Source organism: Phyllostomus discolor, chromosome 9 (assembly GCF_004126475.2).
Source record: "Phyllostomus discolor isolate MPI-MPIP mPhyDis1 chromosome 9, mPhyDis1.pri.v3, whole genome shotgun sequence".
Classification (NCBI taxonomy): Eukaryota; Metazoa; Chordata; class Mammalia; order Chiroptera; family Phyllostomidae; genus Phyllostomus; species Phyllostomus discolor.
In genome coordinates, this window is record NC_040911.2 from 86,462,717 (window position 1) to 86,479,804 (window position 17,088).

Consider the following 17,088-nt stretch of genomic DNA (forward strand, 5'->3'; position numbering starts at 1 on the left):
AACATTTTTCATTTTCACCAATAATTTGATTTGGATATTTTGAGCATGCCGGCTATCTCCTGCTGTTGGCTTCTAGTTGGCAGAGGCCAGGGTTCTGCTAAATGTCTTCCAGTGCATAGGACAGCCCCACAGCAAAGAATTATTTGGCTGAAATGTCAGTAGTGCCAAGAAACTTTGCAAACCATTTTTAACACATTCAGTCAGTTACAGCACCTTCTCCAGGCACTGCACAAATTTTTTGTTTCAGTTGTGTTTTTACCTTTCTTGAAATAATAAAGCATACTACACTGAAAATGTTGCATATTTTCTTCTAACTTGAATATTAAAATGGTTGCACAAAAATTCACCAATTTCAATCAGTTCTTTTTTAAATGCACGCTGATATGACAGCTGCCACAATCTAACAAAATTGTTTTGAATGAAATTAAAGATAACTAAGCACTATTACAGCCATTGTATGGAAAAAAGCTAAATGAACTTTTTAGCCAACCCAGTAGTGTATAGGGGCTTGGCACATCTCTTCAAAATCTCCTATTTTAGTGAAAGATCATAGGATTTTCCATTGCATAATATATCCATGTTTGTCTTAATGCATTTCAAGTAAATTTCCCAAATCTTCAAGTAGAACACGCCCTGGGAAACCACTGCAGGTGGACCCTGTCCCTGGGCCTCAGGAAGCACACCCCGGAGAGCGTGATCGCGGGACTGGAGCAAAGTGACCCGGGATCCGTCTTTGTCTCGGATTCCGTTTTAACAGTGAGGCGTGGTGACCAGCATCTTCTCTCTGTTCTCAGAGGCTAAGGGTGGTCGGGATCTGGGTCTGAGGTTCCCGAGTACTTCTGGCTTGAGTTTCTCCAAGAAGAATAATGGGGGGAGATCCGATGAACACATCCCTGCTGGGTGAGGGGGGAAGGGCCTCTGGGCCTCCAGGAAGAGGTCCGACCTGGCCCTACCCCTTCCCATAGTCCCTCCCTCTTATTTGCCTTAAAGTTCCCATCCTAAAACTCCCTCGAGGTCCTGAGGAAAGTTTAGGCTCAGTCTAACTTTGGTGAAAAGCAGGAAACTCACGAACATGAAGATGCTGCACCTCCCAGTCCCCCGTGGAAGCCTCCTGGGATGCATCCCAGTTTGTCGTGCAGCCTGAACAGTGGTGGAGCGCGCGCAGACACCCTAGTGTTTCTGTACTTAGGGGAGTAGCAAGTGTGTGGAGATGCAGTATCTACTGACCTCGTAAACCGATCGCTGCCCCGGGCATGGAGGGACAGGCACAGCGTCTGGGTTTCAGAGTGTATTTGCCTAAACACAGTGTGCCGGCTCCCAGCATCATGGAAAATTTCAAACCGTTGAAATAATTTTACATTATCCATTTTACTCCACAATTAACATCACATAACTCCATCCATCCCATTGGGTGTGTTTCAAAGGACAGTTTGCAGACAGGACACACTCCTAAATACTTCATGTTATCAACTAGCTTACCCTTTTTGGTAGGTGGGTGAGATTTACATACAGTGAAATTTACACATAAGTATACACTTAAGTGACAAAGGTGTGCACCTGTCAACCTAACTCCCCTTTCAAGATCACATCACCCCAGTGATTCCCACCCCCCTCAAAGCCCATATCCACATCTCCAGTTCCCATCAGCTGTGGCCTTCACCCTCCAAGGTGAGGCAGGAGACAGCATGGGAAGAACTCTGAGATGGCAATACTGTGGCCAGCATTTAGTAGTGCCCTGGCTGCTAGGAAATGCCTTTTACCAATCAGGTAGAATAAATAGTAAACCAAGGCAGGGAGGAGGAAGGAGACAAGTCTCACAAGCTAACTCAGCAGTCCTGAGCCTGGTCTGATAATATTGCCAGGTGTTCCATCGTCATAAGAGATACTATGTTAGCAAGAAAGAAGGGAAGTCCTTGAAATTCTATGTAGCATTTCCACTATCTGGGAAAGAAAACCTTGAAACTGCTTTCATCCCACAGCCTGAATGTGGGAGAGGGTCCCCGGTGCCCAAAGAAAGAGCTCATAAAACAACTTGGGGTAATTGCCTACATCTGGTCACTACCTGTTTTACAAGGGAGTCCCTGATGCTTACAGAAAGAGCCCATAAATAACTTTGGAAAGTGCCTCAATTTTAATTAACTGTTAGGTATTTGTTCTACAACAAGATGACCAAATGGGGTCTGGAGCAAGATAAGAATTTGGATAGTCACATTCCCCCAGGAAAGCTGGCACCGCATTTACCCACTGATCAATATGTAACTCTTCTTCCTATCCCACCAACTATGTAAGTCCTGAGAACAAAGGTGCCCCTCTTTCTCCCTCTCTCTCCACCCTGGTCTCCAGCCTCTCTTGCTTTTCTCACCCTGCTTTGCCCTGAAACTTTGCCTTTCACCCCCTACTCTACCCAGTCCTGTTCTCTTCCATGGGAACGGGCCACCAATAAACTGATTACATACCACTAGCCACTAGATTTGCTGATATGTAATTCTTTACAAGCGTCAGCAAGAAGAACCAGGTCTTTCCCATCAACAAAGGTGCAGCGCTTGGCTGGGGTCCCGGTACACAGGGCCACTGTCAAGAAAGTCGTCACCTCTCAGGGAAAATGCAGCAGCTGCTACCGCCTCTGCTCATTCATTGCCCTGCTTCAGCACTCACCAGTGTCCTTGGAATCCCGCTGTTCCTCTGAGTTGGTACCACCTTTACTCAAAAAAACAAAAAGTGGGGGGGGGGGGGTTAAAACACTCCAGGATGCCCTGTCCAGTGTGGCTGTGCATAGGGCTGCAAAGCGAAAGGTCACCAGTTTGATCCTGGTCGAGGCACATGCCTGGGTTTCAGGTTCGTCCCCCTGCAGAGGGGGACAGTATTTGCAGCAGGTAGAAGATGCCAAAGACACAATTCAATGTCAGTGAGCTTTAGCTGATCCATTCTGTTCAACTGAGAAGGAAAGTAACACAAAGTACTAGTCCTATTGTTATGTTAAACAAGCTCAGTTGGATAAAAGACCAATTTTATCTTGGTTTTCCACTGTCTCAAATTCATTCCCTGGGGTTCAACTACCCCCCCCCCCCCCCCCCCCCCCCCCCCCCCCCCCCCCGTAATGTAGGGAAGTCCCAGGCCTCACTTACCACTTTCGGGTACTGAAGGCCCTGCCTTGGGTGGGTGATGTGTCTGGTCCCGTGTAACCAACCACAAAACCTTTGACCTGCCTCTGGAGATAGAGGCCACCCTTCCCCAGCTCAGGCCTGCTGCCAGCCTTTCCCCTTGCAGGGGGGAGGCGGCGAGGAGGAGGCAGCAAGGCTTGGCCTTGTTTCCCCACCGAGTGCTGTAACAGTGCCGTTGTGAACTGGCTTCCGGCTCTCTGAGCCGGGTGTGTTTAAAGCTGAACCATGCTTCTGGCACATGTTTCATGAGTTTGCAAAGATCTGTTCCTTGTCCCCACACCCCATCCACCTCTCTCGTCCTCCTACCTGCCATTGCCTTACTTTGGATGATACACTCTCTTTGGTTGGCTCCTTACAACCCTTTTTTGTCCCCTGGTTTTCAGGCCCCCTCTGTTGACTCGAGGTGAAGCACCTCCCTCCATGGGTGGCGGGAGTCGCAGTGCGTCACCAGCTTCTGAAGTTGTTCTCTGACGTGCAGCTCTTCCACAGGCTGAAGGTCAGGCAGAAGTCTGAACTCACTTTGGGCTGCCTTGTTGGTCTGGCACTGACTGGTTTTGCTCCTGTCCTTGGTGTACAGCAACTGTTGCCTTGGGTGTCACGGCAGAAACTGAAATGAAAATAATTACACTTGAACTTCCTAGTTCATAAGAAACATGGTGTTAAAGACTGCCCAGCCCTGGCCAGTGTGGCTCAGGTGATTGGTACATCGTCCCATAAACCCAAAGGTCATGGGTTCGATTCCCAGTCAGGACATATACTTAGGTTGCAGGTTCAGTCCCCATTTGGGGCGAGAAGCAACCAATTGATGTTTCTCTCTCACATCAATATTTCTCTCCCTCTCTCTTCCCCTCTTCAAAAAAAAAAAAGACTGCCTAAAGGCAAGATGAAATAAGGAATGTCAAAAATGTTTTTAACTTTTTGAGTTTTAAATACTTTGACATGCAAAACTATTATTTGACTGGTTTTCAGATATTTTTAGGAAAACATGAACAAAAGTAGATTGCCTATAAGCTGTTCCTATTTTATAACCAACCTTTACAAAAAAAGTGCTTCATTCATTTATTCATTCAGCAGGTACTTAGTGATACCTATTATGTACCAGGCCTTAGTCTAACCATAAAGGAGATAATGACAATCGTTTAGTGGAGATGAGACAGCCAATTAAAAAAAAAAAAACTATGCTTGGGACCCACCCTAGACCAATTAAATCATATTCCCTGAGAGTAATCCTTGGACATCATTGGTTTGTACCGGCTCCAGGTTTTTATGGCCACTGGAGTTGAGAACCACTGGCGTAGCACCTTATACCCCATGGAGAAGTGTGCAAGAGCTATAATAAAAATAGCAACAAGGAAGAACTCTTGAAAGGTTAAAAATATGAAGGGAGTAAGTTCAGCAGAAGAGCTGCACATAGAAGCTGAGAAAATCTCCAAAAAAGTGGGGAAAAGAAAAGGGAAGAGAATGTGCAGGAAAATGAACAGGATCAATAAGTCTAGAATATTCAACATCTGACTAATAGGAGACCCAGAAAGGGAAAATGGGGTGGAACATTATCAGCAGGAAACTGTGAGAAAGATACTCCCTGGACTAAGGACATAAGTTTCCAGATTGAAAGATCTGAGGGTCCAAAGCACTTAGTTTGAACCGGTGCCAGGCTGCATCACCATGAGCTTTCAGAACACAGGACAGACACGGTCCAGAGACGGAGAGGAGAAAGACAGAGTACCGAGGATCAGACGTTTAAAAAGTGATGAGCATCCCAAACAGCATCACTAGAAACAAGGCAGGTAAATCGATGCCCTCAAAATTCTGATTTTAAAAAGTTGATTTACCCTGCATGGTGTAGCTCAGTGGATTGAGCTCGAGCTTCAAACCAAAGCATCGCAGGTTTGATTCCCAGTCGGCACATGCCTGGGTTGTAGGCCATGGCCCCCAGCAACCGCACATTGATGTTTCTCTCTCTCTCCCTCCCTCCCTTCCCTCTCTAAAAATAAATAAATAAAATCTTTTTAAAAATTTATAACCTAGACCTTTATACCCAGCCAAAGTATTAATCAAGTGTAAGAGGAAGATAAATATTTTCAGGCATATGAAGTCATTTGCACTTACCTACCATGTACCATTTTCCAGAAAGCTACTGAAGACTGCATCCAAGTAAAGGAGCAAAGCAGTGAAAGTGAGACTTGGGACCCAGGCAATCTGAGACTCCCAACGAAAACAGGAGACAAAAGGGGCAGCTCAGGGTGGTGGTGAAGGGCGCTGGGCCAAAAACCTGGAGAGAGTCTGGAACAGAGTAGGAGGGTGTTTCCAAGAAAAAAACAAAACCAACAGATTATCTGTTGTGTTTGAATATGTCTAGAGGAGATTTTTAGATCTGCAAGGAATTTATGGATAATTTAGTATTGGGGCATGGGAAACAAAAGAAGAATGGCAAATTAAGCCATAACTCAGAACGTTTTTAAAAATGCACAATAAGCCCTGGCTGGCGTAGCTCAGTGGATTGAGTGCGGGCTGGGAACCAAAGTGTCCCAGGTTTAATTCCCAGCCAGGGTACATTCCTCCTGGGTTGCAGGCCATAACCCCCAGCAACCACACATTGATGTTTCTCTCTCTCTCTCTCTCTCTCTCTCTCTCTCTCCCTCTCTCTCTCTCCCTCTCTCTCTCTCTCTCTCTCTCTCTCTCTCCCCCCCTCTCTCTCTCCCGCTTCCCTCCCTAAAAAAAAAAATCTGAAAAAAATAAAAAATAAAATAAAAATGCACAATAAAAAGCAAATTCAGGGCACATGTGGCTCCGCTGTGAGCAGCGGTTGTGCAGGCAAAATATCAACCCTCCAAACAGTAACTGCCGGGGAGGGCAAATCCCCTTCCACCGTCAGAGCTACAGAAACAGGAGGAAAACCACGGTGCTTAGAAACGTGAACGTAAATATCAGAATAACTATTTAAATTGCTATTTGACTTTGTCACACTGTATTATTTGGGTAAAATTAAATTTTAAAAGTTTGAAATAACCTATGCCTATAATCTAGGTGCTTCGAGCCCTGCTGCAATGAAGTAGCTGGAGAATGAGAGTTTTCAGAACTTCAGGGAATGTGGAGGGGTAGATCAGGGGGAACCCGCTGCAAACACGAAATACCTTTGAATCTCCTGTCTTTAAAACTGCACACATATTTTGCATCTTGGTGGCTCTGGGGAGAAGGCGGGGCCCAAGCAGAATCAGAGCCCCGTGAGCCAGGCAAACCCTGATGTGGCCTGGACCACAGGGGTAACTCGGGGTCATGGTGAGGGTGGCAGCAGATCCCCAAGGAGAGCAGCAGGACCTGCTGATGAGTTTTGAACGTGGGAGTGATGGGAGGAGACCTCCAGGGGCTCCTAGGTGCTCATTTTGAGCAGCCAGGTGCTGCCACTTAGTGAGACGTGGATGACGGGGGAGCAGGTTTAGAGGGATCAACAACTTTGAAGTGACCTGCCCGATTCGAACCTGTCAGACATCGGGGTGCCCAATAAGACATGCGACAGACTCTTGAGAAGATATGTTGAAAACCAACTCTGCCAGGCTGTGCCAGATGCGCAGGTTTGCTGCCATAGCCTGTGGGTCAAGCCGAGGGGGCTTAATGAACTCACAGGAACGAAGGGAGGGAGAGGAGAGGAAAGGTGTGAAGGCCTCACTGGGGACACTTGGCCTCCGGAGGGGAGGTGGGAGGTTTGCTCGAGGAGCGGGAGCCAGCAAATGAGGACAGCGGTCGGGAGAGTCAACTGGAACAGAGGCTACTGGGTTTTGCCGTGTATGATGCGCACCCATGTTTTTGTGCCCATTCTGTGTGGGATTATCAAACCCGTTACTACAGCCATGGTATGTAGTCATTATCCCTGCGTACAACACGCATCCTTATTTTTCCCTCAAAAATTTGGGCGAAAAGAGCACATTATACGCGGCAAAATACATTATTTCAATTAGGATTCAGTTCAGCTGCACAAAACCCAAAACAACCGTGGCTTAAACAAGAGAAAAGTTTATCTAGTGAGCAGACCAGGGTTGGAATGGTGACCCCACGAAGTCGTCAGAGACCCCAGGCTCCCACCAGCTTTAGTTCCACCGTCGCTAGGGCACCGCCCTTGTTCTTGCGATTCAAGACAGCTGCCGGAGCCCCAGCCGTCAATCACACGCAAGTTCAGGTACCCTTTCCCTTTAAGGAAATTTCCCAGAAGCCCCCTAAAGCACTTTACTTTTTTTCCCCCCCTCACCACCCTCCCTTTAAGAGAAGTCTGGGTCTTTCTTGGCTGAGGCTGCTTGAGGAGGATGCAGCAACAGGTGGCCCAGAAGCTGGGCTTGCAGGCGATGAGGAGCTCGCCCAGGTAGTGACCACTCGTCTCGGGCGTGACTTCCCCTGGTTGAAGTCTCGCTGTCGTAAATGCTCAGGTTCCCCAACACTTAGTTTACTGACCAAAGTTTCATCACCGTGCCCCTTTTAATGCGGTGGAAGCTGAGAGACCAGGCTGGGTGCATGGCCACCTGAGGAGATATCCAGGGGTACCAGGTGGTCTCTGCCGTGGAAACCAAGAGAAGGAAGAATTTCAGGGAGAAAGCAGTGCTGGGAAGGGAGCAGAGAAGGGGGGCTGGGCTGGAGAGGGGTGTGAATGCTGCTGGGAGATACTGAGGGGCCCCCCGGGGAGCAGAGCCGAGGGAGAGTGAGGAAGGGTGGCACCAGGCCCAGGGCTGGCCGGAGTCTGGAACGGGGACAGCTGTGATGCTGCCACCTGAGGGAGGACAGGACGCAGGCACAGGCAAGGTCTGAGGTGCTGGGGCTGTAGGGGGAGGGCCCAGACTCCTGGGTTTGGGTCAAACCTCGTGGACGGCTGGTCAGGGCCCAGCTGAGCCTTGTTGAATCAGCAAGTTTGCATCATCAGGTGCAGCCCAGGTGCAGCCGTGTAGCGAGCTCGCAGCTGGCTTTAACCAGGACTGGGATTTTGCCAGACTCATTCAGCTCCTAAAAGAAGGAGGGAGTTAAGCACTTTTGGAAAGGAATTACGGTGATGGGCTGTGGAATTTGTGCTGGGCCGGGAAGACGTGGGGACTGGTAAGGCAGCAATCAACAGAGGATGGAGGCAGAAATCGTGTCTTGCTTGAAGGGTGGCGGCCAGGGACCCTTGGATCTGTGTTGTCAGGAGAGGTGCGTTTGTGGGGTGTGGTCTAGACTGAGGCTGGGAAAGTGTGAGGACAAGTTCAAGTGGAGCAGGTTCAGGGGAGAGCCTACCCGGAGGAGCAGCGGTGGAGCGGGGAGGGGGCAGACGAGTTTGCGAGGACTCACAGAGTGACTGGATTGGCAGGTGAGGGGTGAGCCCAGCTGAGGCCTGGACCAGGCTGCAGTGACGGGACGTGAGGGCAGGTGCGAGTTAGCTGGAGGCAGGTACTGGGGAGGATGGTGCCTCCATCTGGACCTGCTGAGTTTGAGAAGCCTAAGCCTCCGTCCGAGTCAAAGTGGGATCCTGAGGGATAGTCGGGGCTGGAGGCGGGGATTAGGGATAAGCTGTCAAGTTGGAGGCGCTGATGGGTATGAACTTGGACATGACCGGGGGGCGACGGGGGGGGGGGGGGGGGGGATTGAGAGCTGAGGGCCATGATAGGAGCAGAATGCTGGGGTGCAGCCAGAGGCTGGAAAGGTCAGGAGGAGGCGGCAGCCCCTTGAGGTGACTGGCCAGCTCCCAGTGGGTGTGTGGGGAGGGCAGAGGCCAGGGCGTAGGAGGAGGGGGAGAGGGAGGTAACGCTGCCCATGGCCCAGGGAGGTGGGCTGAGAACTGAGAGGGAACTCCCCTTGGCCAGAGAGGAGGGGCCCGAGGGAGTGAGACCCAAAGGAAGGGACAGCCAGGTCCAAGGCCACACGTGAGAGGTGGGGCGGACGGTCATGGCCTCCACCTCCCAGTGCAGCCAGAGAGCTTCAGGGGTGAGGTGGGGCACCCCATGCCAGTGGCTTGGGGATCTCGGGGTGGGCTCCAGTCCCTCCAACCTTGGGAAAATTGCTCTTGGAGTCTGTAAACAGGAACAACTCATCCTCACTCAGAGATAATGACCCGGACTCTGACCTCATTTCCCGTGGGCCCGCCCAGTGTGAGGCCCATTTTACGAGTTCATTTCCTTAAATAAGATTCCATGGCACCGTGGCGATAAAGCTGGTCCATCCGATTCCAGGCCCTTTTCCCCAGGATGCTGTGCCCTCCTGGGCACTCACTAACCCTCGCCCTCAGAGGTAGGTTGTTACTGGCTCCATTTTACAGATGAAAAAATAGGCCTCCGGGGGGGACGCATTTGTTCAAAGTCATCCACTAAGTGGTAGAGCACTCCAGACCCAGGTCTGTCTGCCGCTGTGCAAAGCAGCAAACAGGGGCCCAGAGGAGGAGCCTGCCGTGGTCACACAGTGACTGGTGGCCGCTCAGGCGGGGGCTGCTCCACCCTCACGTGACAGGCCAGCCGAGGCCAGCCGTCTCCCTTTTCTCAGGCCCGTGAGTCCCGGTCTGAAGCCACAGGTCAGCAAGAACGGGAGGACTGGGGAGGGTGAGCTCGCCCGTGGGAGAGATGCTGCCCTGAACAGGACCTACCCCAATCATCCCAAACGGTCCTCTCAGACCCCTTAGTGCCCCCCGCCAGTGCCTGGCTCGCACTCAGTCCCCACACATGACCTAGAGAGGAGACAGACCTGGGATGGGCCGTGACCCAGAGAGATGGCGTGTGGGGGCGGAGGAGAGCGGCTCAGCCAGCAGACACTCGCTGAGCACCTGCTCTGCCTGTGCCAGCCCAGGGGCCACACACGGAAAACGCTGCCCTGAAGGGGCTTGCACGTTAGTGGGAGGGAGAAATAGAATAAAGACTTTGTTATATGGCATATTAAATTTAAACCCACACTGAGACGCTACTGCACACCTACCAGAACAGCTAAAATTAAAACAACTGGCCACACTGAATGTTGGCAAGGATGCAAAGCAACTCAAACTCCCATATATTGTTGATAGAAATTAAAATGGAGCTACCTCTTTTTGGAAAAAGAGCTGGTAATTTCTTTTTTAAAGATTTTTTAAATTAATTTTTAAATGGGGGAGAGAGAGGAAGAGAAACATCACTTTGTTGTTCCACTTATTTATGCATTTGTTGCTTGATTCTTGTATGTGCCCTGACTGGGGATTGAACCCACAACTTTGGTGTATTGGGATAACACTCTAACCAACTGAGCTACCCAGCCAGGGCAGAGCTGGTAATTTCTTATAAAACTAAATACACACCTGCCCCATGACCTAGCAGTTCCACTCCTAGATATTTGTCCAAGTGAAACAAAATGAGTGTGTCCACACAAAGACTGTTACAGGGATGTTCATAGCAGCTTTATTCACAGTCGTCAAAAACTGCGAACAGTCCAGATGTCGTCAGTAGAAGAATGAGTAACCAAACCATGGTACATCCATCCATGGAACCTTTGCTCTGTAATGTAAAGAAATGGCCTACTGGTGTCTGCAACGCCATGGATGAACCTCAAAAACTTTATATTGAGGTAAAGAAGCCAGAAACAAAAGAATATGTAGTATAATTTCATGTTATGGAGTTCTGGGCCCAGTCAGACTAATCTATAGTGAAAAAACTCAGGGTGGTGGTTGCTTCTGGTTGTGGGGTGCAGGTGGACCGAAGCAAGAGGGAACTTTCTGAAGAGGTGGTCGTCGGGTTCTGTCTTTGACAGGGGTTTGGATCACACAGGTCACAACTCAGTCGCACACTTACAGTCTGTGTGTTTAATTGTATGTAAATTTAATCTCTCCAAAGGAGAAGTTGCAAAACAAATACTGGCCCTGGCTGGTGTGGGTCAGTGGATTGAGTGCCAGCCTGAGAACCAAATGGTCGCAAGTTGGATTCCCAGTCAGGGCACATGCCTGGGTTGCGGGCCAGGTCCCCAGTGGGGGGCCTGTGAGTGGCAACCACACACTGATGTTTCTCTCCCTTTCTCTCTTTCTTTCCTTCTCTTCGAAAATAAATAAATAAAATCATTTTTAAAAACCCAAAAAACAAAAATTGACATGAATGTGAAGGATTTAGGGATAAAGCAAACTGATATCCACAGATTATTGTTTTTGTTCTTTTTTAAAAAGCTGAGCGACAGAGCACATAACGTGGTATTAGTTTCAGGTGCACAGCACAAGGATTCACTATGTGTACGTACTGCAGCAAGTCTGGTCAGCATCCATCGCCACACATACTTACATTTTTTTTCTTGTGATGAGAACTTTAAGGTCTATTCTTTTTAGTAACTTTTAAATATGCACTAAAGTATTTCTATTTCTTTTTTAGCTTTTTTGTTTCACTACAGGACTTCTAAACATCATCACCATGCTGTCTGTACATTATAGCCCATGACTTTGTATTTATTTATTTTTTTTAAAGATTTTATTAATTTATTTTTAGGGAGGGGGGGGAGAGAGAGAGAGAGAGAGGAACATCAATGTGCGGTTGCTGGGGGTTATGGCCTGCAACCCAGGAATGTACCCTGGCTGGGAATCGAACCTGGGACACTTTGGTTCCCAGCCTGCGCTCAATCCACTGAGCTATGCCAGCCAGGGCCGACTTTTTATTTTATAACCAAGTTTTTACCCTTTGACCCCTTTACCCATTCACCCCTCTGCCTGCCCCCTACCTTTAGTGCCTACGAGGTTGGGTTTGTTTGTTTTAGATTCTACATGTAAATGAAACTAATGGCCTATTCATGTTGTTGCAAATGGCAAGATTGCCTTCACTTTTATGGCTGAATGTGTGTGTGAGTGTGTTTGTACACACACACACACACACATTCACCTTTCTTTATTCATTCATCTCTCTGTGGGCACTTAGGTTGTTTCCATATCTTGCCTAAAGTGAGTACTGCAGTGACCGTGGAGGTGCATATGACTTTTTGAGTTAGTTATTTCATTTCTTTTGGATAAATAGCCAGAAGTGGAATGGATGAATCATATGGTAGTTCTACTTTTAGTTTCTGTTTTTAACTATATATATTTAAAATTTTTAATTTGATTGATTTTAGAAGCATTGATTTGTTGTTCCACTTAATTATGTACTCATTGGTTGATTCTTGTCCGTGTCCTGATCGGGGATCGAATCCTCAACCTTGGTGTATCGGGACAACACTCTAACCAACTGAGCTACCTGGTCAAGGGCTGTTTTTAATGTTTTGAGGAACCTCTATAGTGGAGGTTCCACTGTTTACCATAGGGGAAATTTACATTCCCACCAACAGTGCACAAAGGTTCCCTTCATGTCCTCATGGACACCTGTTGTTTCACATCTCGGTGATATGGCCATTCTGGCCAGTGTGAGGTGATGTCTCATGGTTTTGATTTGCATTTCCCTGATGGTGGTGCTGTTAACCACCTTCTCACGCCCCTGTTGGCCATCTGTACGTCTTCGGGGAAAATGTTTGTGTCCTCTGCCCGTTTTAAAAATTTGATTGTTTGGGATTTTGCTATTACGTTGTATGAGTTCTTGATATATTTTTGATACTAACCCTTTATCAGATAAATGATTTGCAAATATTTTCTCCTACTCAGTATGTTGTCTTTTTATTTTGCTGTTTCCCTTTGCTGTGCAGAGGCTTTTTCATTTTGATGTAGTTCCACTTATTTTTTCCTTTTGTTGCCTTTGTTTTGGTGTCAGACCCCCAAAAAAAAATCATACGAGACTGATGTCAAGGAGTTTACCACCTATGTTTTCATCTAGGAACTTTATGGTCCAGGTCTTCCATTCAAGTCTTTAATCTATTTTGAGTTGATTTTTGTGTGTGGTGTAAGGCAGTGGTCCAGTTTCATGCTTTTGCATGTGGCCGTCCAGATCTCCCATGACCCGGTGGTCATCCATGGTCTTTATTATTTACTGAAGAAACTGTCCTTTCCCCATTGTGTATTCCTGGCTCCTTTGTCATAAATTAATTGAACATATATGCATGAGTTTATTCCTGGGCTCTATTCTGTTGCATTGATCTATGTGTGTGTGTTTATGCCAATACCATACTGTTTTGATCACTATACCTTTGTAATATAGTTCAAAATCAGGGAGCCTGATGCCTTCAGCTTTGGCTATTTGGGGCCTTTTGTGGTTGCACACAAATTTTAAAATCAGGGAGCCTGATGCCTTCAGCTTTGGCTATTTGGGGTCTTTTGTGGTTGCACACAAATTTTAAATGTGTTGGTTCTATTTATGCAAAATATTCCATTAGAATTTTAATAGGGGTTGTACTGAACCTGTAGATTGCTTTGGGTAGTATGGGCATTTTAACAATACTCTTTCATGAGCACAGAGTATATTGCTATTTGTATCTTCTTTAATTTCTTTCATTGACATCTTATAGTTTTCAGCCCTGGTTGGTGTGGTTCAGTGGATTGAGTGTCGGCCTCCAAACCAAAGGGTTGCTGGTTCTATTTCCAGTCTAGCGCACATGCCTGGGTTGCAGGCCAGGTCGCCAGTAGGAGGTGCGTGAAAGGCAACCACACACTGATGTTTCTCTCCCTCTCTTTCTCCCTCCTTTCCCCTCTCTAAAAATAAATAAATAAAATCTTTTTAAAATTTTTATAACTTTGAGTAGGTTTTCCCCCTACTTTAATTTCATCCCTATCTTTTCAATGCAATTTTAAATGGAATTGTTTTAACTTATTTCTGATAGGTTGTTATCTGTGTATAGAAATACAACAGATTTTTGTATCCTGCAACTTTACTGAATTTGTTTATTCTGACAGGGTTTTTTTTTTTTTTGTGGGGTCTTTGTTTTCTCTATATGATATTATGTTAGCAGCAAAATGTGACAGTTTTACTTATTCCTTTCTGATTTGGATGCCTTTTATTTCTTTTTCTTGTTGAATTGCCCTGACTAGGACTTCCAATCCTATGCTGAGTAAAAGCGGTGAGAGTGCGCATCCTTGTCTTTTTCCTGATCTTGGAGAAAAAGCTGAAAACTTTTCACTGTTAAGTATGATATTAGTTATAGGCTGTCATATACGGCCTTTATTGTGTTAAGGTATGTTCCCTCTGCATTCACTTTGTTGAGTTTTTATCATAATGGATGTTGATTGGCAACTTACTCTGAAGTGCATCAGAATGATAAAATATGTGGATAGATGGATGGACAGACAGATGAATGGACAGGTAGTGTAGGGACAGTGACAGAGCAAATGGCACAAGATTTAATGTAACTGGTGAGCGTATGAAAGAAGTTATTGAACAATTATTTCAATTGTTCTGTGTGCTTGAAAATTTTCATAATAAAATACTTAGAAAAATTATTTAGCCTATTAGAAGGTGATAACTGCTCTGGCAAAAAGTTAAGCAAGGTGGGATGGGAGTAAAGGACAGAAAACTACTTGAACAGCAATTAAAATAAAATTTAAAAAATAACAAAAAGTAAAAAAAAAAAAGTTAAGGTACTGGGAGAAGAACGGGGGGTGCCTGGGGCAGGGGCTGCAATATTAAATAAGATCTTTCAGGAGGGCCTCCTGGAGGAGACATTGGAAATTAGAGTGTGAACCGTGCAGAGATCTTGGGGAAGAGTATTCCAGGCAATGGGACAGTGAGTACAGGAAGGTCCTGGGGCTCGAGTGGGCTCCTGAAACAGTGGGGAGGCCAGCATAGCTGAAGTCAGAGGCAGAGAGTGAGTGTTGAGGCCAGAGGACCAGCAGGGAGGCAGATCCCATAGGCTTCTTGGGTCACTGTTTAGCCTTGACCTTTGCTCTGACAGGTGGGATGCAGGAACCGCATGATCCAACAGGATTGCTCTTGTCGGTGACTGAAGCAGGCAAGGCCAAACAAGGAGGCCAGGAAGGAGGTGATGGTAGCAGCCTGGCAAGAGATGATGGTGGCTCTGGCTTGAGTGGCCGTGGTGGAAGTGGTGAGATCTTGGAGATATTTTCAGTGTAGAACCAATAGGATTTGGGCGTGGATTGGATGTGTCTGTTGAGGGGGGTGCAGGGGAGTAAGGGAAAGAAAAGAGTCCAAGATGACCGATGGGGACAGGGAAGATTACAGCTGGAGCACATGCTAGGGGAAGAGGATGGGTTCATTTGGGGGAGGTCACGTTTCTGATGTTTGCTAGACTTTCAACTAGAGACTAGTAGGCCAGGCCTTTGGATTCAGAGGAGATGGGGGAGAGGAGGAAGCAGTGATGTGAGAAACCAGAGGACCAGAGGTGGGGGGGTGTTAGCCCTGCCCACTGGTCAGGTAGGTAAGAGGAAAAGTGACCGCAGACCTTGAGATTTGGGGATGCCCCCGCCCCGTAGTCTCAGCCCAGGGCTCCGTCTGAACAAGAGGTGTGACCACTCCCCTAGGCCGTGGCTGACCTAGTTCTTTGGCTTGTTCTTATTGGCGGTGATTACACTCAGTCTCCTACAACTTCCGGGTTGTGAGATATGTGTCCACTTTGACGCACACAGCTCTAGGTCACGAGTCAGCAAACTAAGGTCCTCAGGCCAAGTCTGTTTTAGCACACAGGGTTTTGCTGGGCTACAGCTGTGCCCATTCCCGTTGTCGAAGGGTACTGCCACGCCGCAACAGAACCGGGTGGTTGCCAGAGACCGTATGGCCTGCAAAGCCAAAAATATGTACTGCCTGGCCTTTAGAAGGAAAAGTGTGCTGCCCCCCGCCCCCCGTCACTGTAACAGTGTATTCTGTTATAGGAACACACCAGATATTTAATTGGACATGCCGGTGCCCCAATTTCTTGCTGTTATGAAGATGCTCCAATAAAGACGCCTAACTGTGTTTTCTTGGGCCCCTGTGCACACCGAAGTGGAATTCCTGGCTGGTAAGATACCGGCAACTTCAGCATTAGATTTTGCCAAATTGCTCTCCAGTGTGGCCGGAACGATTTATACTCACATCAGCAGTGTAAGAAGTTTCCATATGCCTCTAAAATCTGGTGTCGTGTTGTCAGACTTTATTAGTTAGCAATTTTTTGTTTGTAGGTTCCTTTTGTTATTCTGACATGAATAGTTTTTTGCTTCAATCCTTTCTGTGTCTTCTTGGCTCTGGCTGGGACTCTGTATAAGGCTGCATTTTGGTTCAGTGAAAAAATTTTAAATTTTGTTCCTGGCTTAACATTTTACCATATGCTGTGGTGTTTTAGCCTCAAGGATAATGTTTGCTGCACGGTTTTTGGTGTGTTTTTTTGTTTGTTTGTTTGTTTGTTTTGTTTTGAGCAGGGGTGGGTGGCCAGAGGAAGAACTCACTTAGAAAGCCATTTGGACTAGTTGATTTCTCGAAGTATATGGCCATTCATTTTGTCTATTTCTTTCTCTCTCTCTTTTTTGCCTATTTCTTTTTAGACTAGTCTTGGCAAATTATCTTTGGTTGAAGAACTTAGATGTATGGGATTACATGGGCCCATGCACATGAACTAAGGCGGGACAATGCAGGTGGGAGGGGGTTGCAGGACAGAGGAGAATAAAGGGGGGAAATGGGCAACTATAACAGCATAATCAATAAAATATATTTAAAAATTATCTTTTGCTAGAAAATTGTCCATTTCATCTAAGATTTAAAATTACTGGCATGGAGTTTATAATCTTATTTTTGTCATTTCTGATATATCTGTAGTTATAAACCTTTTGTAATTAATGTTTATTTTATTGGTCTTTTCAAAGATCTAGCTTTGTTTTGTGGTCCATACTAGTGTTTTTATTTTTATTTATTTTTTAAAGATTTTATTTATTTTTAGAGAGAGCGGAAGGGAGGGAGAAAGGGAAAGAAACATCAATGTGTGGCTGGCTCTCACATGGCCCCCACTAGGGACCTGGCCCACAACCCAGGCATGTGCCCTGACTGGGAACCAAGCCGGTGACCCTTTGGTTCACAGCCCACACTCAACCCACTGAGCCACACCAGCCAGGGCCATACTAGTGTTTTTGTTTTTATATTTC